Source organism: Trachypithecus francoisi, unplaced genomic scaffold (genome assembly GCF_009764315.1).
Source record: "Trachypithecus francoisi isolate TF-2019V2 unplaced genomic scaffold, Tfra_2.0 Lachesis_group11, whole genome shotgun sequence".
Lineage (NCBI taxonomy): Eukaryota > Metazoa > Chordata > Mammalia > Primates > Cercopithecidae > Trachypithecus > Trachypithecus francoisi.
This window is the reverse complement of record NW_022681456.1, coordinates 87,342,541-87,367,197: the sequence shown is the minus strand read 5'-3', so window position 1 is coordinate 87,367,197 and position 24,657 is coordinate 87,342,541. Positions and strand designations below refer to the sequence as shown.

At 39.2% G+C, this 24,657-nt stretch overlaps 1 pseudogene; it reads right to left on the bottom strand.

Moving 5' to 3' along the window:
• Positions 1-4,271: 4,271 nt before the first annotated feature.
• Positions 4,272-23,265, bottom strand: LOC117090233 (annotated as a pseudogene).
• Between the last annotated feature and the right edge of the window lie 1,392 nt (positions 23,266-24,657).

Genomic DNA, 24,657 nt, shown 5'->3' with positions numbered 1-24,657 from the left:
GTATTTTAATATAATAATCACATTCAGTATGTTCAGTCATCCGCCAAAAACAGTTTTTAAAAACTGAAGATATTGTGATCATATTTATGAATTTGAGTTACTTTTATAATTGAGAAAACATATTCTTATTCTATGACTTGAAGCATTCCAATATCTATCACTTGCTTAAAAGGTGATTCATCCAATAAAAACATCAAGTCATTGTCACTTGCTAGCATAGCAAATAAAACTATCTGTAACTCCTAGGCATTCCCCTCCTTAGGCTAAAGAAAGGTACTTCATTCGCCCACTCCAATCCTTGACCTCAGAATGTCCCCAAAACGCCCTGCTTAATCAATGCTAGAACCTTTGCCTCCTCTCAGAAACTCAGTGCATTTATGGTTTAAGCAGAAAATTATTCAATTCGTTCTATTTTTGTAGAAAATTTGTTAGGGTAAATGCGTAAAAAGTTGCAGCTCCTCATCTGGCAGAGCATCCAGGTGTGTACACCATTGTCCTTCATCAGTAGTGGCTGGAATTACTCCAGAGAATTCTCACTGTTGACACCACTGAGCACAAAATGGAAAGGGAGAAAGGTTGGAGGGAGCAACACAGGTAGGAAAGGGTTTTCTCCATGGATCATTTCCAGTTTTATCCTGCATCCTGGTTGTGCTGACACTATTGTCATGTTTTACTTCTTTTTTTTTTTTTTTTTTGAGAAGGAGTCTCACTCTGCCACCAGGCTGGAGTGCAGTGGCGCGATCTCATCTCACTGCAACCTTCGACTCCCTGGTTCAAGCGATTCCCCTGCCTCAGCCTCTCGAGTAGCTGGGATGAGCCACCACATCCAACTAATTTTTGTATTTTTAGTAGAGATGGGGTTTCACCATGTTGGCCAGGGTGGTCTCAATCTCCTGACCTTGTGATCTGCCCACCTCCGCCTCCCAAAGTGCTGGGATTACAGGCATAAGCCACCGTGCCCAGCCTGTCATGTTTTATTTCTATTTAGTTATACTTACCTAAAAAATAGGGAAGTTGGAGTGAAAGGCAGATGTCCTGGCCAGTAATGAACTTTGCATGGAAAGTCATTAGCATCGAGTGGAAACATTGTGATTTTTCCAGTGCTTTTTGTTTTTTAAAGAAACACTAACTGGCTGCCAGTAGTCCTGTTAACACATAGTAAATTACCTGTCCCTTTTTGTGAACTCTCTTATTTGCATATGAGCTTCTTCTAAATAAGTCAGTTGAGATGGAGCTTTGATTTACTGAAGTGGGTTTACCTAAACATAGTTACGGGGAAAAGTAACAGCACCACAAAACCATTATATTGATTAATTTTTATTTCCATGTGTACTTAAGCTTGGCAATCTGGAACTTTGATCTAGTATATCCAAATTAAAAGTAAGGTTCTAATAGAACTTTTTCCTCTGCAACAAATACCCTTGTGTAAACGGCCCAATACTATGGAGGAATTAAACAGCTTGCACTTGGATTTATAATTCAAAGTTTGAATGCAATCTTTATATTATCAGGAAACCAAACCTTCTCACCCAGCATAGTTTATTTGAAGTCATCAAGCTAAGGAATGGGCTCCATCTGACAGTGAAGTCAGTTTAGCCATTGTACTATATGTAAGTCAATTTCTAGACAACCTAACTAAACACAACCCTACCCAACTGCCCCAGAACCTGTGTTAGAAGGAAGATTGGAGGGACACTATATATGTGACTCAGCCCAAGTGCAGCATTGGTACTGCAATAAAACCTTTCTGAGGCTGGAGAGTAATATCCCCTTAAATATCAGCATCACTATGAAAGGAGAACCAAAATCTAACTGGTACAAATATCTAGCCAATGTTTGTGGAATTTTTGAAAGTTAAAGAGCCTTTTTGTTAAAGATTATCATTCAAAATATATACATTCAAGGGGAGAGAAGGATGATATGGCGATCTCATAACGCTGATACATAGTTCAATATACTATTCTACTTTAATATGCTTAACATTTTTCATATGTAAAGCTTAAAAATACAGTATATAAGATAATTTTCCTGTTTCTTACAAAGGGGACTGTGTTTTCTTTACATGTGGTTCCATAAAATAATGCAAAGTTATTTTAAATCATGAAAACAAACATTATTTCCTATTTTCATATATTGGTAAATCTGAACAAAAAATTTTGGAATTCAACCCTTGACAAGCTAAACTAAAAGAGGCAACATGATGTCTACAAACACATTTTCCAAGTATTTCAAGGTCCATGATTTCTGTGGTAGGGATTGTACTCAGAGACTAAAGACAATTCTATCCCTAACCTAGAAGGATTTGATGTGATGGATCCTCTGATGTGGCATCCCTTGTACAGGGCCCTGAAAAAACAGAAATAAAATCTATACATGTATGGACTAAAAGTAATCATGTAATGTTCAGTTCAATAATAATGGTTTAGGTTTAATTATAGTAGTGGAGCAAGGTAGGAATGGTGGGTACATCATGCCCGTGAGACTTGAAAGAATGACTGTGTGAGATGTGGGTTGAAGCCTGATAATCTCATACTAACTGAAACCTGTTTAGAGTGTGCATTAATAAAATCCTGGTGCATATTAAATAAGCCACAGCTCAAACTGTGTTTAGTATCACAGTATGAGCAAAAATTATACTCAGATATATTACTTGTCAGGGCAAGGGAAAGAAAGGAATCCTAGTGGTGACTTTTAAGATACGATTTCCAGCAACCAAGGTCCTTGTTATGGACTGAATGTTTCTGTCCCCTAAAAAGTTTATATATTGAAATCCTAACCCCTGATATGATGATATTATGAAGTGGAACCTTTGGGAGGTGATTTAGGCTCTAGCCTCATGAATGGGATTAGTGCCCTTATAAAGGAGACTCCAGGGAGCTCTCTCCCTCTCTTTCTGCCTTGTGAGGATATGAGAAGATGGCAGGTTGCAACCCAGAAGAAAACTCTCACCAGAACCCAACAATGCTGGCACCTGATTTTGGGCTGCCGGAACTGTGATAAATGAATTTCTGTTGTTTATAAGCCACCCAGTCTATGGCACTTTGTTAAAGTGGCCCAAACGAACTAAGACAGCCCTTGACTGTATTATGATGTGAATAATCAATCCAGATGTGAGAGTATCTTCAGATTCCTGAGGATACATTCCGTGACATGATGGGCATTTTGTGCAACACTCAGAGAATGAAAAGGAGACTTGGAAAGTGCAAGGCCTTTATTAAATTAGTACAGGAGATTTCAAAATTTACTTTGTAGATGTAATTGTGTGTTTGTATTCCCTTATCAACATGAAACTTTTTCCTTTCTTCTTTTCTTCCTTTTGTCCTTCCTTCCTTTCTTCCTTCAATTATTTTTCTTCAATTCAGTGAAATGTAGAGAAGATATCCCTTGTTAATATTTAAAACAAACAAACAAACACAAAATACATGTATCTGGCTAGAAAATATTAACTTTAAACAGGGCAAAAACATACCAAACAGAAATTGAAGCTACCTCTCCCCACCTGAATGACCCCTTCCCATCTAATCTTTCACCTCAAAGAAAATTGCTATTTAACAAAGTCTTAGGCTGGGTGTCGTGGCTCATGCCTGTAATCCCAAAACTTTGGGAGGCTGAGGCAGGTGGATCATGAGGTCAGGAGATCGAGACCATCCTAGCCAACAAGGTGAAATCCCATCTCTACTAAAAATACAAAAATTAGCCGGGCGTGGTGACGTGCGCTTGTAGTACCAGCAACTCAGGAGGCTGAGGCAGGAGAATGCTTGAACCCGGGAGGCAAAGATTACAGTGAGCCGAGATTGTGCCACTGCACTCCAGCCTGGTGACAGAGCAAGACTTCATCTCAGAAAGATACATATATGCATATACATGTGTTCAGATATATTTTCAATCTATTTTTCTTCTTTGCTAATCCATAGAACAGAGCTCACACTATACACACCTCTTCACTCATTTTTTTAACTTATTACCAAATACTGAGAATCATTTCATATACGTATATTACCTTACCCTTTTTAGGGACCAGTATTTGCACCGATGGATTTAACTGTATTTTATTTCACCAATCCCTACTGATAGGAATTGGTCATTTAGTTTGTTGCCATTACAAATAATGCTTTAATTAATGAGTTTGGTGTCCATGTCCATAGATCTAGGTGAACTTCCATCACTATATTCCTATAGTAAGTTTCATACAATGGGCTTGCTCCTTCAAAGGATATATGCAATTAAGATTTTTATTCCAAAGTACCAGCTAGTATGTTAAAGAAAGTTAATTTTTTTTTTTTTTTTTTTTTTTTGCACCAGGAACACATGCACTTTATTGAATGACATTGTAGAAAATTGTGTGAGGATAAAGGGCTGATACAGGACTGGGTTCTGGGGGCAGGGCAAGGAATGGAAGGTGGAGTACATGGGAGACACGCTGTGGGCCGAGCTCCTGGCCTGGATGCTGCCTCCTGTTCTATCAATAGACTTGGAAGATCAGCACTGAGATGAGGATGAGCAGAATGGTCAGGAGGATACCCAGAGCCAGGGCTCAGACATTCAGGCATTTGGCAGTGGAGACACAGGCCTGGGCCCCAGTCAGATCGCCAACCATCTTCCTGTCCATAGACTTCCTGTCTAGACTTCATGGAGTGCTATGAAGTCCAGGCAGCAGGAGCTCATGAAGAAGTGTTGAATAGGGACCAGATGACATGGTCAGGCACGGAGGTCTCACTGCAGATGTGGATCATGGTGAACGTCGAAGGAACAGGGTTGTGGGACGCCCCCAGCACAGCCACCTCATGCTTCTCCTTGAGCATCTCATAGTTGGTGGGGCGGCCAGTGTTGGTGGAAGTGAAGAGGGTTTGGACAGTGTGGTTCATGGTATCCAGGGAAAACTAGCTGTGTTTGGGTTGCTGGGATGGTTCTCCAAAAAAAAAAAAAAAAGATTTTTATAGATAAGAACAAATTACTCTCCAGGAGAGCGTTCAAAGTTACACTTCCACCAAACGAGTATAAGAGCCTTTTTTCCTCCATACTTTTGCCAGTACTCACCATTCAATTTCTTTCTTTCTTCTTCTTTTTTTTACCAATTTGATAGATATATTATGTTTTGGTATTCATTTCCTTTATTATAATCATCTTTCACATATTTCTTCCCCATTTGTACTTTTGCTCTGTAAGATGGATGATCTTATCTTTTGCCAATTTTTCTATTGATTTGCTCACCTTTCAGTTCATTTGAATGAGCTCTTTGTAAATCAAGAAAATTAACCTGTCCATCTGTCAAAAGTTTCTAATGATTGAAATAAATTATTTTCTTCCCTTTATCTTAACAGATAGACTCCTTAAGCCCTCTTATACAAAGAATTTCAGTCTGATTTCACTTTAAAATGAGATATAGGCAATAACAAAAGCCAAATTGTCACCTACTTTAAAGGATAAGTGAATAATAAGAAGGCAGCATGATGTACCCAAGGGAAATTTGAGTGATCCTAGCTGGGAAAGAAACCAAATATTCATGCCTTTATACTCTGCACAAAACTTGCACACCAGACCTTTAAAAGATGACTCTTTGAAAGTAGTTCTTCAGTGTCTTTCATACTCCTTAATCTTCCAAATTTTAAGTGATGCTGTTGACAAACTTTAATTTTCATTTTAATCATCTTAACCTCATTATGAAATAGTATTATGCAAATATTTAAGTATAAATGATATCTACATATACTAGAAGACAAGTCATAGTTCAGCAAGAGAAGCACGATATAAAAAGGCCATTATGATGAGAGTCACTGGACTTGGATTCCAGATGTGCCACCATCACTCCTTTGCCATGTAACCTTGGGTAACCCCTCAAGTTTCTGTGGTTCTGTTTTCTCCCTCTCTCTCTCTTTTTTTTTTGAAACGGAGTCTCGCTGTGTCGCCCAGGCTGGAGTGCAGTGGCGCGATCTCGGCTCACTGCAAGCTCCACCTCCCGGGTTCACGCCATTCTCCCGTCTCAGCCTCCGAGTAGCTGGGTCTACAGGCGCCCACCACCACGCCCGGCTAGTTTTTTGTATTTTTAGTAGAGATGGGGGTTTCACCATGTTAGCCAGGATGGTCTCGATCTCCTGACCTCGTGATCCACCCGCCTCGGCCTCCCAAAGTGCTGGGATTACAGGCTTGAGCCACCGCGCCCGGCCTATTTTCTCATCTATAAATTGTAAATAATAATAACTTGTATTCCTAGCCAATACCTTGTTTTGCTAATTAAAAGAACTCATGAATTATTTTGCAAACTATGCAACACTCTCAATTACTGTAATCATTGGGAAGTAACATATCTGTAAATTACTTTCAGCAATGTCTTATTGCCATTCTCCAAGTTGTAAAAGGTTCTGGTACTGATTACAAAATCTATTTTGAAAATTTCCCATGATGAATATAAACAAAGTCTTAATTTCATTTTTTATTTCCTTCACATTTAAATAATTAATGGCATATTTTGATTAAACATGTTAGCTTCTTATTTCATCATGTCCAATATATGTCTTCAAATATAGACGTGATTAGAGTTGGAATCATCAACAAATCTAAGGCAATCCTTTGCAAAAATAATTTATCTGTTATGGAAGACAAAATATTTAAGCTATATAACATAAGACCTAAAAGAATGCTATTAAATTATTGTATAAGTGTTTCTAAGATGTTTCTATCCTAATTTCTAAACATTTAGGGAAAGCTATTCTGTCTTTCAAAAAAGGAATCATTTCAGCCTGGGCAGCATGGCAAAATCCCATCTCTACGACAAACACAAAAATTAGCTGGGCACAGTGGTGCACTCCTGTAGTCCTAGTTACTTGGGAAGCTGAGATGGGAGGATCACTTGAGCCTGGAGGTTGAGGCTGCATTGAGCTGAGATCACGCCACTGCACTCCAGCCTGGGTGACAGGGTGAGTGAGGCCCTGTCAGAAAAAAACAAAAAAACAAAACAAAACAAAACAAAGATATAATTTAAATACTTAAAGTTTACAAGGCTTAGGTAGTCCCAAAATATACATCGCTTCCAGAGATGTTTACATTGAAGCTAAGAGATGTGAGCCATTTTAGTGATTTAAAACTTTTTTTTTTTTTTTTTTTTGAGGCGGAGTCTCTCTCTGTTGCCCGGACTGGAGTGCAGTGGCCGGATCTCAGCTCACTGCAAGCTCCGCCTCCCGGGTTTACGCCATTCTCCTGCCTCAGCCTCCGAGTAGCTGGGACCACAGGCGCCTGCCATCTCGCCCGGCTAGTTTTTGTATTTTTTTTAGTAGAGACGGGGTTTCACCGTGTTAGCCAGGATGGTCTCGATCTCCTGACCTCGTGATCCGCCCGTCTCGGCCTCCCAAAGTGCTGGGATTACAGGCTTGAGCCACCGCGCCCGGCCGTGATTTAAAACTTTATTCAGAATAACTTCTTGTCATTGAAAAGGACATTATTAGTTAAGTGCAAATGGTCAACATTTTTGAAATTGCATATGAACAGTTCAAATAATCTGAGAAGCAGCCCTCATTCTGGAGTTTCACATAGCATACAAACTCAGGTTACTATTTCTTAAAAAATTTTCCTTAAAAAGATGATGAGTTGTACCAGACATGGTAAACAGGACATACTGTTCAATAGGTAGCAATGCCTCCAAAACATGTCTGTTCTTTCCTCTTTTACACACACATGCATACAAACACACATACACATACTCAGATATTTCCATTTGATGCCTGCTTCCTGAATAGAACTTCAAACATGAGAAGACAAAGGGAGTTTCTGAGACGCTGGTAGGTTATTTTCTTAGGAGCCATTGCTTCTTGGTCTCTTTTTTTCCCAGATCAGATCTGCCCTTCTTAGCCTTTGTTTTGCTTGGCCTCTTCTCATGATGGCAGTAGTAGACTTCGATCTTTCCAGAATAAGTATAGAACTGGACATTATTAGGCAAGTAATCTGATTTTGGTCTTGCCTTATGCATGACCGCTTTTGACTTCCTAAGTTTCAGTAGCCTGGCTCATGTTTTTAGACTATTAATTATTTTCTTAGAAGATTCTATATGTTTCTGGCTTTCAGATTAGCTTTATCCACTATCAGTACCTGACATTAACAGGGGTATCTAAACTCTATGATGCCTCACTGTGTACAATGCTTTGTATGGATCCAGTGTGTATTTCACCATTATCTTAACTGCAGTTATTGTCACTGTGAATGTCATTATAACGTATAAAGGTCTACACCATCCTTGCCTTGAGCCAAGACTCAGAAACCATGCCTCCTTTTCAAGTCCAAATGACCCCCTAGCTAAGCCTTTTGCATTTGCAAACCAGGATGCCACTTGTTTACCATCTTGAATAAACAGATGCTTTAACATCTGAAGAATTTCCAATAGACTGTATGTCCTTGTGCCTTTTGGACAATGTTTTTCAACTATTCTTGGATCTTTCTTACTTCTACCTCCTTTTCCCTCCTTGTTTTTTTTCTTTAAGCATTAATCACTACCTGACATTATTTTATATATTTGTTTGTTTATTATCTGTCTCCCTGAATAGACTGTAAGTTTCATGAGTTCAAAGTCCTTGCCCTTTTTGTACCCCTCTGATACCTAGTACCAAGAATAGTGACATAATAGATGTTTACTCAATATTTGCTGAATGGATGAATGAATGATTTTTGTAACCTTGGACAAATTACTTCTCTTTCTGAAGCTTCCCTCTTGTTTGCGAAATAAGGACGTTAGACTAAATTAGATGATTTCTAAGAACCGCTTACATTTTATGGTTGGAATTCAGAATACAGGTAGCTAAGGCCAGTCAGGACAGTAATGCAGAGCAGCAGACAGTTGCAGAGAACAAGTGATCTGGGTGCTATCCTGCACTGGGGGAGGGTCAGGGAAAGGCTCTCTAAGGAAAAGGGAATATACCATGTGCACATTCAGGAAAAGAGAAGTTCAGGCAGAGGGAACAGCAAATGCCAATGGGCTAAGACAGAAGTGTGTTTGGTGTGCTCAAGACAAGGCAAAGAGGAAGGTGTAGCTCAAGTACAGTGAAAAGGGGAGAGTTGGAAATAAGGTCAGGAAGGCAGCCAATGGCCAGATTATGTGGGATGTATGTGTATGTGTGCTGGGTATGAAAGGGAATGTAGGTGTGATGTGGTATGGGTAGCGCATGTGTGGCAAAGTCTTGTGTTTGTGTGGTGTATGTGCACATAGTATGTATATGTGTGTGGTATGGTATGTGTGTACATGGGTTTGATGTGAGAGGTATGTGTGTATATGCTATTGTGTGTGTGATATGCTGTGGCATGTGTATAGCGTATTTTTCTGTGCTTGATGGAGAGGAGAGTATACATATGCAGCACGGTATTTATGTATGTATCTGTATGGTGTGGCATGTATATGGTATATAGTGTGTGCATGTGTGTTTGGTGTGGATAGGGAATAAAATATTAGATGATGTGCGTGTGTGGTATATATTGAAGTTACTACTCGTGTTACAACAAAAGCTGATTAAAACTCATCCTGCCAGGGTAATTGAAAAACCCAGCTTGAAAATAAAATAAACATTCCATTTTTTGGTGCTTCCTTCTGAACAAGCTTCCAGGATTAAAAGGCTACCTTGCATATGAGGTATTAATGAGGAATTTTGCTTATCAGATAGTCTAGATTTTTAATAATGGATTGATGCTTTCTGAAAAAGAACATTGTTTTGCTTTTGCTACATCATCCGGATCATTGAAATCTAATCTTTTTCAACATTGTAAATATATAATGCAGCAAAGCACAGATTCTAAAATAAATCCATAATTTAAATAAGTACAGAGTTTTAAGATTCATTTGGTTATAGTTTTGATGTAAAATGTGGGTTTGAAAACCCAGGGATTCTTGACCTATATTATCTAGACTTTTATGCCCCTGGCATCTTGAACTGCCAAGAAATATATATATCAAAGTGTCAGGGACAGCAAAATATGTTGTCACTTTCAACTCTCTTTTTTGCATTAATATTTGTAACTAAAATCTCTCTTCTCATTCGATCAATGGAATGAGATGATATACTGTCTCCATTATGACCCACATAGAAAACACAACCAAGATTGAAATACTAATGATTTGCTTCACTACTGAGATTTCAGTTATCTCAGACGACAGTGAAAATGCCTCATGTCTTGACAAAAGATAGGACAGAATTTTCCTCTAATCATAATTGTAGTGGTTGCATGCAAAAAAAGAAAATATATCCAAAATAAAATGAATAAACAGGGAAAGAGTGCAAAGGAAGTGAATCTCCCTTCTCTAATACAGTTGACTAGTTTGTCCCTATGTGTACCAAAATATGTTTACCTGCTGAATATCCTGAGCAAAACAAAACAAAACCTTCTTAGGTAACATGAGTGTATTCACTGAAGTGGCCTTCAACTAGGGATCATTTCTAAAACATTCTACGTGCCTTTAAGCTGTTTCATACTTAAGAAACTGAATTCACTGGAGGTACTTAAAAGGATGAGGCTGTATAATGGTTGTTCATTTCAGCTGGACAAGCAGAAGATCATGATTTGAGTCCTGGCTTTGCTCTTTACTAGTTATAGAGCCTTGAGAAGGCTGCTTAATTTCCTTCTCACTTAAGTGTCTGTTTAAGATATAACAGGGAGGAAAAAATGATGGAATAGGAGGTCCCTTGATCATATTTCCCCAGAGCAACAAGAATTTGGTAGCCATCCATGGACAAAAGTGCCTTTGTGGGAGCTGTGGATCCCAGTTTGCAAAACCCAAGCACAGCCTAAGACCAAAGATGGCTCCTTTGAAAGGGCAGACTCACATCTAGGTGGTACGCTCACCAACTGTGATCCTGTGACAGAATCAGAAACATTCTGTTCCTCTGTGGACTCAGCTACAGCCCCGTTTGGCTTTGGTCCTGACACCAGAGCCATCTACCAGGGAATCTGGAAGGACTCACACCCACCTGTGCTTCAGGTGACAGGCCTGCTGACCACAGTCCTGGCTGTGGATCCTGAAGCAGCTTGGGACCCAGCTCCAAGCTCTCTTGGCCGTGGTCTGAGAGCAGTCCTGCCCACACAGGAACCTGCTGGGAAACATGCCCATCCATGCCTTGAGAGGCCCACCTGTTTGCCTGCATTCCACAGCAGACCTTCAAAGAGCCCTAAAACTTGCTTCCAGGCCCTTTAAGCTGCAATCTGACTGCAGTCCTCCCATCCCAGGGATGTGCCAGAAGACATTTATGTCACTAGAGGCAGACTCACTGACCTAAGTAAATCTTAGGCCAGATCTTGAAGCAGCCCTGTGACCCAGCTTCAGCACCACTCAGCTGCAGTCCCAGGGCAGTCCTTCCCAACAAAGGACCCAGGAGGAGGCACCTTCATCCATGACCCAGGAGGCAGGCCTTGAGCTTGTGTGTGGACCCTGAAGCAGTCCTGTGACTCGGTTTTAGTCCCTCTCTTCTGCCCAGTGAACCAGTGGGAACCCTCCCTGAGACCCTGGGGGAACTATACCCATCCATGCATCTGGCAACAGGCCTGCCAGCTGTAGACCAAACTTTGAACCCTGAAGTGGACCCTTATCCCAGAACCAGACCTACTGACCAAAGACTTAGAGACAGTTGATTTCACTCAAGGACCAGAGAGGATCCATGCTCACTTGAGCCTCTGGTAACAGGCCCACCAACTTCAGACCCCACACTGGACCCAGCAGCAGTCACATTGCCCAACTCCAACCCCATTCAACTGCAATCCTGGTGGCAATTCCATCAGCCCATGGACCTAACAAGAGGTCTTTACCTGCTGAAATCAATCTATAAAGACTGGAAAAGGTGTTTGCTCCTTCAAATGCACAGACACCAATGCAAAGCTACACAGATCAAGAAGAATCAGGCAAACATGACACCAAAAGAAACTAATAAAGCTCCAGTAACCAACCCCCAAGAAATGGATATGAATGAATTGCCTGACAAATGATTCCAAATACTTCCTGACTGTATCTTAAAAAAACTCAATGAGATGCAAGAGAACACAAACAGATGCAATCATGTAGACAATCCATAAACAAAATGAGAAGGTTAATAAAGAAATAAAAACCATAGAAAAGAACCAAACAAAAATCTTAGAGCTGAGGAATATAATGACAGAAATGAAAAAAAAAATTCAATAGAGATCTTCGACAACAGGGTTGATCCTGCAGAAGAAAAAACTCAGCAAATCAAAAATAGATTCTTGGAAATTAGCCAATTAGAGGAACAAAAACAAAAGAAGAAATTAAAAGAATTAAGAAAGCATAAAGAAGCCATGAGACACTATCAAGCAAATGAATTTACAAATTGTGGGAACAGAAGCAAAAGAAAGAGGCAAAAAACTAATTTTAAGAAATTCGTACACAAATCAATACATATGATACACTATATTAACAAAAATAAAAATAAAAACTGTATGATCATTTTGATAGAAGCAGAAATGCATTGACAAAATTCAACATCCTTTTATGATGAAAACTCTCCACTTATTAGGTATAGAAACAATTTACTTCACTATAATAGAGGTCATATATAGTAAGCCCACAGCTAACATCATACCCAACTGTAAAACACTGAAAGCAGCCGGGCGCGGTGGCTCAAGCCTGTAATCCCAGCACTTTGGGAGGCCAAGATGGGCGGATCACGAGCTCAGGAGATCGAGACCATCCTGGCTAACACGGTGAAACCCTGTCTCTACTAAAAATACAAAAAACTAGCCGGGCGAGGTGGCGGGCGCCTGTAGTCCCAGCTACTCTGGAGGCTGAGGCAGGAGAATGGCGTGAACCCAGGAGGCGGAGCTTGCAGTGAGCTGAGATCTGGCCACTGCACTCCAGCCCAGGCGACAGAGCAAGACTCCGTCTCAAAAAAAAATAAAAATAAAAAATAAAAAAAAAACACTGAAAGCTTTACCTCTAAGATCAGGAACAAGGCAAGGATGGATACCCATTCTTGCTGATTCTATTCAGTATAGCATTGGAAGTCCTAGCCAGAGCAGTTAGGCAAGAAAAAGAAATAAAATGCATCTAAATTGGAAAAGTAAAAGGTAAATTGATCTTGTACATAGCCAGTCCTAAATATTTGACCAACAAACTATTACAGCTAATAAATGAATTTAGTAAAGTTACAAGACACAAAATTAACATACAAAACTCAGCTTTGTTACATACATGAATGACAAGCTTACATGAATAAAAAACTATTCATAAAAGAAACTTAGAAAACAATTCTATTTATAATAGCATCAAAAAATAAAATATTTAGAAATAAATTTAACCAAGGAGGTGAAAGATCTGTACACAGAAAACTATAAGACATTGATGAAAGAAATAAAGAAGACACAAACAAATGGAAAGATATCCCATGGTCACGGAATCAGAAAAATCATATTGCCAAAATTTCCATTTTATTTGAAGCAAGCTATAAGTTCAGTGTAATCCCTATCAAAATTCCCATGGCATTTTTCACTGAAAAAGAAAAAAATCCTAAAATTTACTTGTAAACACAAAAGACCCTGAATAGTTACAACAATCTTGAACAGGAAGAACAAAGCTAGGGTATCATACTTCCTGACTTCAAGTTATGTTACAAAGCTGTAGTAATCGAAAGAGTATGGTACTGGTGTAAAAATAGGCACATAGATAAACAGAACAGAATAGAGAGCCCAGAAATAAACTTTACTAGTCATTGCCCTAGTGGAAACTCTCTATGGCAGCTCTGACCCTACATTTCCACTTAGCATTGCCCTAGTTGGGGCTCTCTGTAGTTACTCCACCCCTGCAAAAAATTTTTATCAGGGACCCCAGGCTGTTTATGACATCCTTTGAAATCTAGGTAAAAGAAACCGTGCCCCCACAGTTCTTGCTGTGGGGCACTAAAAAACTAGCACCACATGAATGCCACCAAGATTTGTGGCTTATACCTTGTAGAGTGGTGGGTCCCACTTGAGCCACAGCTAAGGCAGCTGAGGAGCACTGCACTGAAATGTGGGAAGGAGACACCTAAGAGGCTCTGGGTAGAGAGCCCACAGAGGGTTCTCAGGATCATCCTTTGAAACTATTCTGCCCTCCTAGAGCTCTGGTCCTGTAACAGGAGACACTGCCTCAAGGATCTCTACATGACTTTGAGGTAATCCTCCTATTGTCTTGATGATCCTTTCTGTTCATACTAATCTCCTTAACAGTCTCTTGGTCACACACTTGGTTTGCTCTCCTGAATAGGCTTTTTTATTCTTCACATGGCCATGTTGAAAATTTTCAAAATTTTTCCGTTCTGCTTCTCCTTTATAGTCATACATTGCATTTCTAAAAAGGGCATTGTCAGGCAATTTTGTCATCATCTGAACATCACAGAGTGTACTTACACAAACCTATGTGATATAGCCTACTACAAAACTAGGCTATATGATGGACCCAAGGGAACACAATGTTAACTATTTGTGTATCTAAACATATCTAAATATAAAAGAAGTAAGGTGAAAATATGGTATTATCATCTTACAGGACCACCAACAGCAAACTTAATCAGCAAACGTTGTGTGTGTACTGTCTGCTCCACCAAGTGGCCATTCCCCTGTCTCAAAATCCCTTGGGCCTTCCTATTCCCTGAGACACAACAATATTGAAATTAGGTCAATTAATAATTCTACAATGGCCTCTAACTGAAAGAAAAAGTCACAAGTCTCTTACTTTAAACCAAAAGCTAGGAATGATTAAGCTTACTGAGGAACCCATGTCAAAAGCTGAGATAGGCTGAAAGTTAGGCCTCTTGTGCCAAATAGTTAACCAAGTTGTAAATGCGAAAGAAAAGTTCTTGAAGCAAATTAAAAGTGCTACTTCAGTGAACATACAAATGATAAGAAAGCAAAACAGCCTTATTTCTGATACGGAAACTATTTTAGAGGTCTGGATAGATGATCAAACCAACCACAGCATTCCCTCAAGCCAAAGCCTAATCCAGAGCAAGACCCTAAATTTCTTCAATTCTATGAAGACTGAAAAAAGGTGAGGAAGCTGCAGAAGAAAAGGTTGAAGCCAGCTGAGACTGGTTCATGAGGTTTAAGGAAAGAAGCCATTTCCAGTACATAAAAGTGCAAGGTAGAGCAACAACACTTTTGTAGAAGCCGCAGAATGTTATTTAGAAGATCTTGCTAAGATAATGGATGAAGGCAGCTACACTAAACAAGATTTTCAATGTAGATAAAACAGCCTTCAATTGGAAGAAAATCCCGCCTAGGACTTGCATAGCTAGAGAGAAGTCAGTGTCTAACTTCAAAGCTTCAAAGGACAGGCTGACTGTCTTGTTAGGTACCGATGCAACTGGTGACTTTAAGTTGAAGCTAATGCTCATTTATCATTCTGAAAATCCTAGGGCTCTTAGGAATAATGCTAAATCAACTCTGCCTGTGCTATAGAAAAGGAACAAACCCTGGATAACAACACATCTATTTACAGCAAGGTTTACTGAATATTTTCAAGTCCACTATTGAGATCTATTACTCAGAAAGATAAGTTCCTTTTACAACATTACTGCTTATTGACAACTCACCTATTCACTCAAGAGCTCTTTTGAAGATGTACAAGGAGATAAATGTTTTTGTGCCTGCTAATACAACGTTCATTCTGCAGCCCATGGATCAAGGAGTAATTTCAACTTTCAAGTCTTGTCATTTAAGAAATACATTTCGGCCGGGCGCGGTGGCTCAAGCCTGTAATCCCAGCACTTTGGGAGGCCGAGACGGGCGGATCACGAGGTCAGAAGATCGAGACCATCCTGGCTAACATGGTGAAACCCCGTCTCTACTAAAAATACAAAAAAACTAGCCGGGCGACGTGGCGGGCGCCTGTAGTCCCAGCTACTCGGGAGGCTGAGGCAGGAGAATGGCGTGAACCCGGGAGGCGGAGCTTGCAGTGAGCTGAGATCCGGCCACTGCACTCCAGCCTGGCGGCAGAGCGAGACTCCGTCTCAAAAAAAAAAAAAAAAGAAATACATTTCATAAGGCTACAGCTGCTATAGACAGTGATTCCTCTAATTGATCTGGACAAAGAAAACTGAAAACTTTCTGGAAAAAAATTTACCATTCTAGATGCCAGTGAGAACATTCATGATTCATAGGAGGAAGTCAAAATATCAATATTAACAGAGTTTGGAAGGAGTTGATTCCAGTTCTCATGGGTGACTTTAAGGATTCAAGACTTCAGTGGAGGAAGTAACTGCAGATGTGGCACAAACAGCAATAGAACTAGAAATAGAAGCGGAGACTGAAGAGGTGATTGAATTACTGCAACATCATGATAAAACTTGAACAAATAAGGAGTTGCTTCTTATGGATAACCAAAGAAAGTGGTTTCTTGAGATGGAATCTACTCCTGGTGAAGATGCTGTGAATGTTGTTGAAATGACAACAAAGGATTTAGAATATGTAATAAACTTAGCTGATAAAGCAGTGGCAGGTTTTGAGAGGATTGACTCCAGTTTTGAAAGAAGTCCTACTGTGGGTAAAATGCTATCAAACAGCATCTCATGCTACAGAAAAAAAATCTTTCATGAAAGGAAGAGTTAATTGATGAGGCAAACTTCATTGTTGTCTTATTTTAAGAAATTGCCACAGCCACCCCAATCTTCAACAACTACCACCCTGATCAGATTAAGGCAAGACCCTATACCAGCAAAAAGATTACAGCTTGCCGATGGCTCAGATCATTATTAGCATTTTTAGCAATAAAGTCTTTTTAATTAAGATATGTACTTTTTTTGGATACAATGGTATTGCACACTTAATAGACTAAAGTATAGTGTAAACATAACTTTTATATGTGCTGGCAAACCCAAAAATTCATATGATTTACTTTATTGTGATACTTGTTTTATTGCAGTGGTCAGAAACCAAAGCCACAGTACTTCTCAGATATACCTGTATGTGATTGGTTGTTGACTAAAACATGACTGTAATTATAAATTCCATCTCTGAGTCATTTCTTTCCTCTTGCATCTTACTGTATGCAGTTTAAAGTAGCCTAATAGCTTCTACAATGTTTTGTTTAGAAATTTATTTAGATATCCTAGTTCATTGCTCTTTTTTTTTTTTTTTTTTTTTTTTGAAATGGAGTCTTGCTCTGGTGCCCAGGCAGGAGTGCAGTGGTGCAATCTCAGCTCACTGCAATTTCCACCTCCTGGGCTCAAGCAATTCTCCTTTCTCAGCCTCCTAAGTAGCTGGGACTATAGGCATGTGTCACCATGCCCTGCTTATTTTTGTTTTTTGTTTTTTAGTAGAGACAGGGTTTCACCATATTGGCCAGGCTGGTCTCAAACTTCTGACCTCAAGTGATCTGCTCGCCTCGGCCTCCCAAAGTACTGGGATTACAGGTGTGAGCCACTGTGCCTGGCCTCATTGCTCTTAAATGTCACCTTCCATAAAGCCCTCAGCCATAAACACAATTCAGTCATATTCTTTGCGGTTATATAACAAGCATGGGCTTTACTTCAGTTTCTAATTCGTTGTTCCTCAATTCCATCTGAGATTTCCTCAGAATGGCCTTTACCATCCGTATTTCCATTGATAGCTGTTTACCATCCATATTCTATTTCTATTGATATCTATTTACTATCCATATTTCTGTCGATATCTATTTACCATCCATGTTCTATTTCTATTTGTCTATCCATTTTCTATTTGTCTATCCATATTCTATTTACCATCCATATTCTATTTCTCTGTCTACCATCCATATCCTATTTCTATTGATATCTATTTACTATTTACTATCAGTATTCTATTGATATGTATTTACCCATACATATTCTATTGATATATTGTATTCTATTGATATTCTATCACTTAAGTAATCCCTAAAAAGACTTAGGCTCTCCCTAGTTCTGGAGTCTTCTAAGCCCTCACCAGAATTGCCTTTACTGCTTTATTCATGCCAAACTAGGCTTTTTCTGGCCTGCCCTTCCAAATTCTTACAACCTTTACTCATTATCCAGTTCCAAAACCACATCCATGTTACCCATTATTTGTTATAACAGCCCCACTTCTGGATACCAATTTTCTTCATTCCTTTTGTGCTGCTATAACAGAATACCACAGGCCCAGTAATTTATAAATAAAGGAAATTTATTTCTCATAGTTCTGGAGGCTGGAAAGTTTGTTGCTAAGTTGCTGGCATGTTGTGAGGGTCTTCATGCTATGCCATCACATGGTGGAAGACAGAAGCGCAAATGAGGACAAGAGCAACAAACAGACGGCACCAAACTCACTTTTATAACAACCCATTTTCACAATAATGAACCCACTTCCACAATAATGACATTAACCTATTCATGAGGGAGCCTTCATGGCCTAATAACTTTTTAATGGTCCCATTTCTTAATACCATCCCATTGATAATTAAATTTTATCATGATTTTAGAGGAGACATTAAATCCACAGCAGTTAGTATAATCAAATTATGACACTTGGAAATGAGAATGGGACCAGCTATTCCTAATGCCCATGGTTTCTTGAAAAAGTGTGGATACTAGAAAAAATTTAGAGTTCTGTTAGAAGAGAGTGAGTAGGGACTAGCTATAGGGCAGGCAACCAAAGGTATCTGCTATAGCAAATTTACAGGCAGAGTAGCACAACATAAGAAGTAATTCACCACAGCCCCTGGAACTCCCAGTCTTAATCCAGGGTTTATTTGTGTCGCCTCAGTTTTCTAGAGTTAAAAGACTCCTAAGAGAAAAAAACAAAGGCCCAAAGAGTCAAGTTTGATGTTCATACAGGCTTTATTTTTCAATACTTTGTCCAGTTGTTCACCACAAAGGAAAGCCTTCTCTACTCTAGGAAGGAAATGCACCCTTAGTTTTACAAATTTATTCATCATTATTTCAGATGTGCCTACTCCATCCTCCAGATTTTGGTGCTGCTGACTAGAGTTTCTTAAATTGAGTATCTCTGTTACCAGAGGGATCACAGCTGTTTTCAACGTTTGTCACCCTTAAGAATCTTTTCTCGGCCGGGCGCGGTGGCTCAAGCCTGTAATCCCAGCGCTTTGGAAGGCCGAGACGGGCGGATCACGAGGTCAGGAGATCAAGACCATCCTGGCTAACACGGTGAAACCCCGTCTCTACTAAAAATACAAAAACTAGCCTGGCGAGGTGGCAGGCGCCTGTAGTCCCAGCTACTCCAGAGGCTGAGGCAGGAGAATGGCGAAAACCCGGGAGGCGGAGCTTGCAGTGAGCTGAGATCTGGCCACTGCACTCCAGTCCGGGCGACAGAGCGAGACTCCACCTCAAAAAAAAAAAAAAGAATCTTTTCTCTATTTCATAGGATTTTACAAAATTAGCACCTTTTGTCCCCTTTTTTTCTCCTTCCCCATCCCCATTTCATTTTCCACTGTCCTCACTCCTTTAGGCTTGGTAACATTCTAAGGGAAATGGCACTGCTGAGAATCTTCCCCAGGAAGCTCAGTGGAGGATACCATTAGTCTAACAATCCTTTTGGCTATTTCCAGTCTTTTCAATTTACAGAAATAAATCTGTGCTCTCAGCAAATGGAAACGATTTTCTAGCTATTATTTCTCAGTTTAGACATCACTCAATTACTTTCATAATTTGGTATTTTGTATCTAGCTTCCAAATACTCTAACCCAGAGCTGACAATACACTTCACTCACCTTAAGTGCTTTCCCTCCAGAGTTATCCCCACTTCATTGTGTGTAAACTACAGGAAGAAACATTGACATCCTCACCCCAATTATGGCTCCATTCTCTCTCCCTTTGTCTAATTCCCTGAGAAGCAGCACAATAGTTGCCTCACACTTTCTGCTACCTGTTATTAGTTCCTTATTCTGCCTGTCCCTGTTAAGTGATTTGAGATAACTGTCTTTTTCAGGCTGGCTTACACATTAGTAAATGGCCTACCTACAGGTGCACTTATGTTTCAGGGTAATTTTTTCAGACAGGTCTTTAAAAGTGGACTCTGAAGCCTGTCAACTTGAAGGGTGAAGAGTTAGGAGTATCACAATCATTTTATGGCAAAGATTTATGCTTTAACATGTGAGCTTTCTGTTTTAGTAGCTTTTTCTTTTTCTCTGATTACAAAAATAATACTTATTCATTGTGGAGAATTTGGGAGAAAACATGTTTCATTTATATAAGGACAGGCAGCTGTTAGAAGAGATGCGGAGGAGTATATTGAAGGCAAACATTCTAATGAATAGACTAAATCACATGCTGTACTCACACAGTTACTGTAATATGGATTCAAGGCAGAAATACAGATTGTCAGTCCTTATGCTGGCAGTTTATCAGTTGACACTTATTATTAACAGCTAAAACATCTTAAGATATTTCTTTTCTTAACCCATCCCCTCAAGCATTTATAAGATATTTCTTAATGAAATATGAATTTGGTTAATTCAGCAAATGTTCAGTATTAATTAGCTTGATTGTAATAATAATTTCACAATATATCTATATATCAAATCATCATATCGTACATCTTAAATGTGTACTATTTTCATTTGTCAATCATATTTTAACAAAGTTGGAGGGAGAAAATGTTCAATAACAAATATATACATATGTATTTAGTTTCTGCTACTAGAACAGTTCCAGGTACTGTTCTAGATCAGGGAGTATGACGGTAAATAAAACAAAGCCCTCATGGAGCTCATATTCAAGTAACTAAGGCAGCCAAAGAAATAGGTCCAGCACAGTGGCTCAGGCCTGTAATCCCAGCACTTTGGAAGGTCGAGGCAGGAGGATCATGAGGTCAGGAGTTCAAGACTAGCCTGGCCAACATGATGAAATCCCGTCTCTACTAAAAAAAAAAAAAATACAAAAATTAGCTGGGCACAATGGTGGGTGCCTGTAGTCCCAGCTACTAGGGAGGCTGAGGCAGGAGAACTGCTTGAACCCGGGAAGCAGAGGTTGCAGTGAGCCGAGATTGTGCCACTGCACTCCAGTCTGGGCAACAGAGTGAGACTCTGTCTCAAAAAAAAGAAAAAGAGAAATAACTCTATAAGATGAATCTTGAACAGAAGCCTGAAGGAAGTGAGGGACTCACCCATGTTGATACATGGGGGAGAGCATTTCAAGCAGAGAGAAGAGCAAGTAGAAAAGCACTGAGGTAGGAGCTCGTGGGGTGTGTTGAGCAGCGAGGAGCTCATGAAGCAGCATGGAGGCCAGTGTGACCTGACTGGGGTTAGGAAGAGTCTGGTAAGGAGATGGGGTTAGAGAGGCATAAGAGGGTCAGATCATGTAGCCTTAGGCCATGTGGAAAGGACTTCTAATTGACTTTGAGTGAGGTAGAAAGTCCTGGAGAATTTTGTGCAGATAGGATACAACTTAATTTTAAAAATTAATATAAATGGTAATAAGCAAACAATTACAAATGAACAACATGACATAAAGGGAACACAGAGGAAAAGAACTAACATAAGTAACTTTGGAAGATAGTATTTTGACTGTATACTGTGTTTTATTCTGAGTTCTCCAGAAAAGCAAAACCAATAGGATATTATTATTATACATATATACTCTCTCTATATATATATGTAATATATACACACATACATATGCATATATTTATAAATATACAGTCATAGGCTGCATAACAACATTTTAGTCAATGATGGACTGCATATGTAACAGTGATCCCATAAGATTAAATTGTATTTTTACTGTACCTTTTCTACATTTAAATATATTTAGATACACAAGTACTTACCATTGTATTACAATTGCCTACAGTATTCAGAACAGTCACATGCTGTACAGGTTTGTAGCCTAGGAGCAAAAGGCTGTACCATATAGCCTAGGTGTGTAGTAGACTATACCGTCTAGATTGTGTATGTGCAGTCTATGATGTTCACACTAAGACAAAATCACCTAATGACACATTTCTCAAAGCTTATCCTGTCATCAAGCAATGTGTGACTGTATATATAAAGAGATGTATTATAAGGAGTTAGCTCATGTGGTTATGGAGGCCAGGAAGTTACAAGATTTACCATTGACAAGCTGGACTCTCAGGAGAGCCAATGGTATAATTCCAGTCTGAGTTTGAAGGCCTGAGAAGCAGGAAAGCTGATCGTATAAATTCCAGTCTAAATTCAAGTCTGAAGGCCAGAGAGGACCAAGGTCCCAGCTAGAGGACCATCACATAGAAAGAAAGAATTCTTTCTTACTTAGTCTTTTATTCTATTCAGGCCTTCACCCAAATGAGATGAGACCCACCCACACTGAAGAGGGTTATCTGCTTCACTCAGTCTGTCCACTCAAATGTTAATCCCATCCAGAAACACTCTTACGGACACACCGGAAGTAAGGCTTAATTGAATATCTGGGCACCCTGTGGCCCAGTCAAGTTGACAAGTAAAATCAACATCATATACTGTAAAACAAAGACAACTGATATACATAGATAACTGAATAAGTTATTCATTCAAGTCTTCTTTACATTAGAATTCCAATTTATAAATGCAGACAGATGGTAGAAATAGAAAATCATTCTTTGGTAAACACTATAGTAATAACTGTTACAGGCTAGTAATGTTCATGGATGTTTACAATTAGTAAACAAAAATGTGATGAGAAATAGGATATTTGCAGAGTCTCAGATTATCTCCCCACAAGATACTTTTTAGTTACAACAGGGAAAAAATCATAAATTCCAGGTGGAGAAACCTGGTCAAGACCACATAATCAAAGTCAATATTGCTATTTGTAATATGAGGTTTATTGAAATCATGCACCTCCTGAGATGTACACTGAGAAGGGCACAATATTTCTTCTGGAGTCTTCTTGCCAAAAATTGATAACCTCTGTTGAATCATGAGAAAACATCAAACAAACCCAAATCGAAAGACTCTTCAAAATATTAAGGTCATAGAGAGTAAAGATAAAGGAATTGATCCAGATGGAGGAGAATAAGGAGACAGGAAAATTACACACAATGTGGGATCCTGAATTAAATTTTAGAGCAGAAAAAGGATAATTGGAGAAATTTGATTAAGTTCTACAGATTAGGTAATAGTATTGTATCAATGTTATCTTATAAAATAACATAAGGCTGGGCACTGTGGCTCAGGCCTGTAATCCCAGCACTTTGGGAGGCCGAGGCAGTTGGATCACCTGAGGTCAGGAGTTCGAGACCAGCCTGGCCAACATGGCAAAACCCCGTCTCTACTAAAAATACACAAAAAATTAGCCAGGCATGGTGGCACACACCTGTAGTCCCAGCTACTCGGAAGGCTGAGGCAGAAGAATTGCTTAAACCTGGGAGGCAGAGGTTGCAGTAAGCCAAGGTCATGCCACTCCACTGCAGCCTGGGCAATAGAGTGAGACTCTGTATCAAAAAAATAAAATAAAATAACATTAGGCTGCCAGTTAGTAAAAGTTATTTAGAAAATGATTATTACGTAGAAGACTATAATGAAATGTAATGATTCTAGGAAAAGGAGAACATGCTTAGAATATAAAAATTTAGAAATTCAAGTTGTAATGAATTACACAGTTTAAAATCATACAAAATATTCCAATTGGTTTGATATACATATTTAAAATAATTCAAGTTCCATGCATCTTAAATCTGGCAACTTTATCTCCCAATTCATGTCCTTTAAATATAAGGACAAAGAACTGTGAACTGTTAGTTATCATCAAAGGAAAGGAAAAGTCATCTATACAGAAAGAGGAAAAAATTAGCTCTCCATAACTAAACTTTGAACCCATTAGCTCTCCATAACTAAACTTTGAACCTTTGCATTGCCTTTAGGGAAAGATTTTTCCAATTACTACACTTTTAAATAATCAGTTTTATTCTTTCTTCTGAATTATGAAATACATAATATGTACGTCTCTGAACAAAGAATAAAAGAACAATTCTGTTTCCTTTGTCCTATTTCCTTCTCCATGAATTGACCTTTTCATTCACATTCATTTCCATGAGAAGACTAAACCTGCTGTGCTCCAGGCTAGAGCTGGATGGACCATGTGGACTTTCTAGATAGTCTACAGTCTGTGCCCCTTTATACCAATATTCTTTCTCTATGTGTTTCAATATGTGTTTGTTTAGTGAAGTGGGACCTACTATGCTATATTCCACTATGTCACATGCATTTAACATATTACATCATTGATGGGAGACAGTTCTCCAGGGTCTCTACACATCTTGCAAGCAAGGCTCTGACTGCCCTTTGTTCCAAACCATTTGACCCAGGAGACTCGTATCTTCTACCAGCCTCCATGAAACAGTAGCAGGCTAATTTGTTAGCTTGCAAGGACAGTGACATGGTAGGTCCTTGGCAGTTTCTGGTAGTCCTTTTAACTTACTACAAGTATTCATTTCAGGCACAGAATTTCAGGATTGGTGGCTCATCCCATAAGTGTACCATATGACTTCCTTATGATCACTATGAAAACATTCATTTGAATCATGCTTAGCACCTGAGGGAGCTGGGGTTTTGTTTTGTTTTGTTTTGTTTTGTTTTGTTTGTTTTGTTTTTAACCATTTCTCCTAGAGGTCAGTGTCTCCTTTCCAGGTAAAGGACCAACTTTATGTTTCAGCCACCATGTACAGTCACTTTCAAAAACCTCACCGGTTTTTGCTTTTAAAAATCTTAGTTGGTATCATAGTCCTAATTTACGCCAATGATATTTTAACACTTCC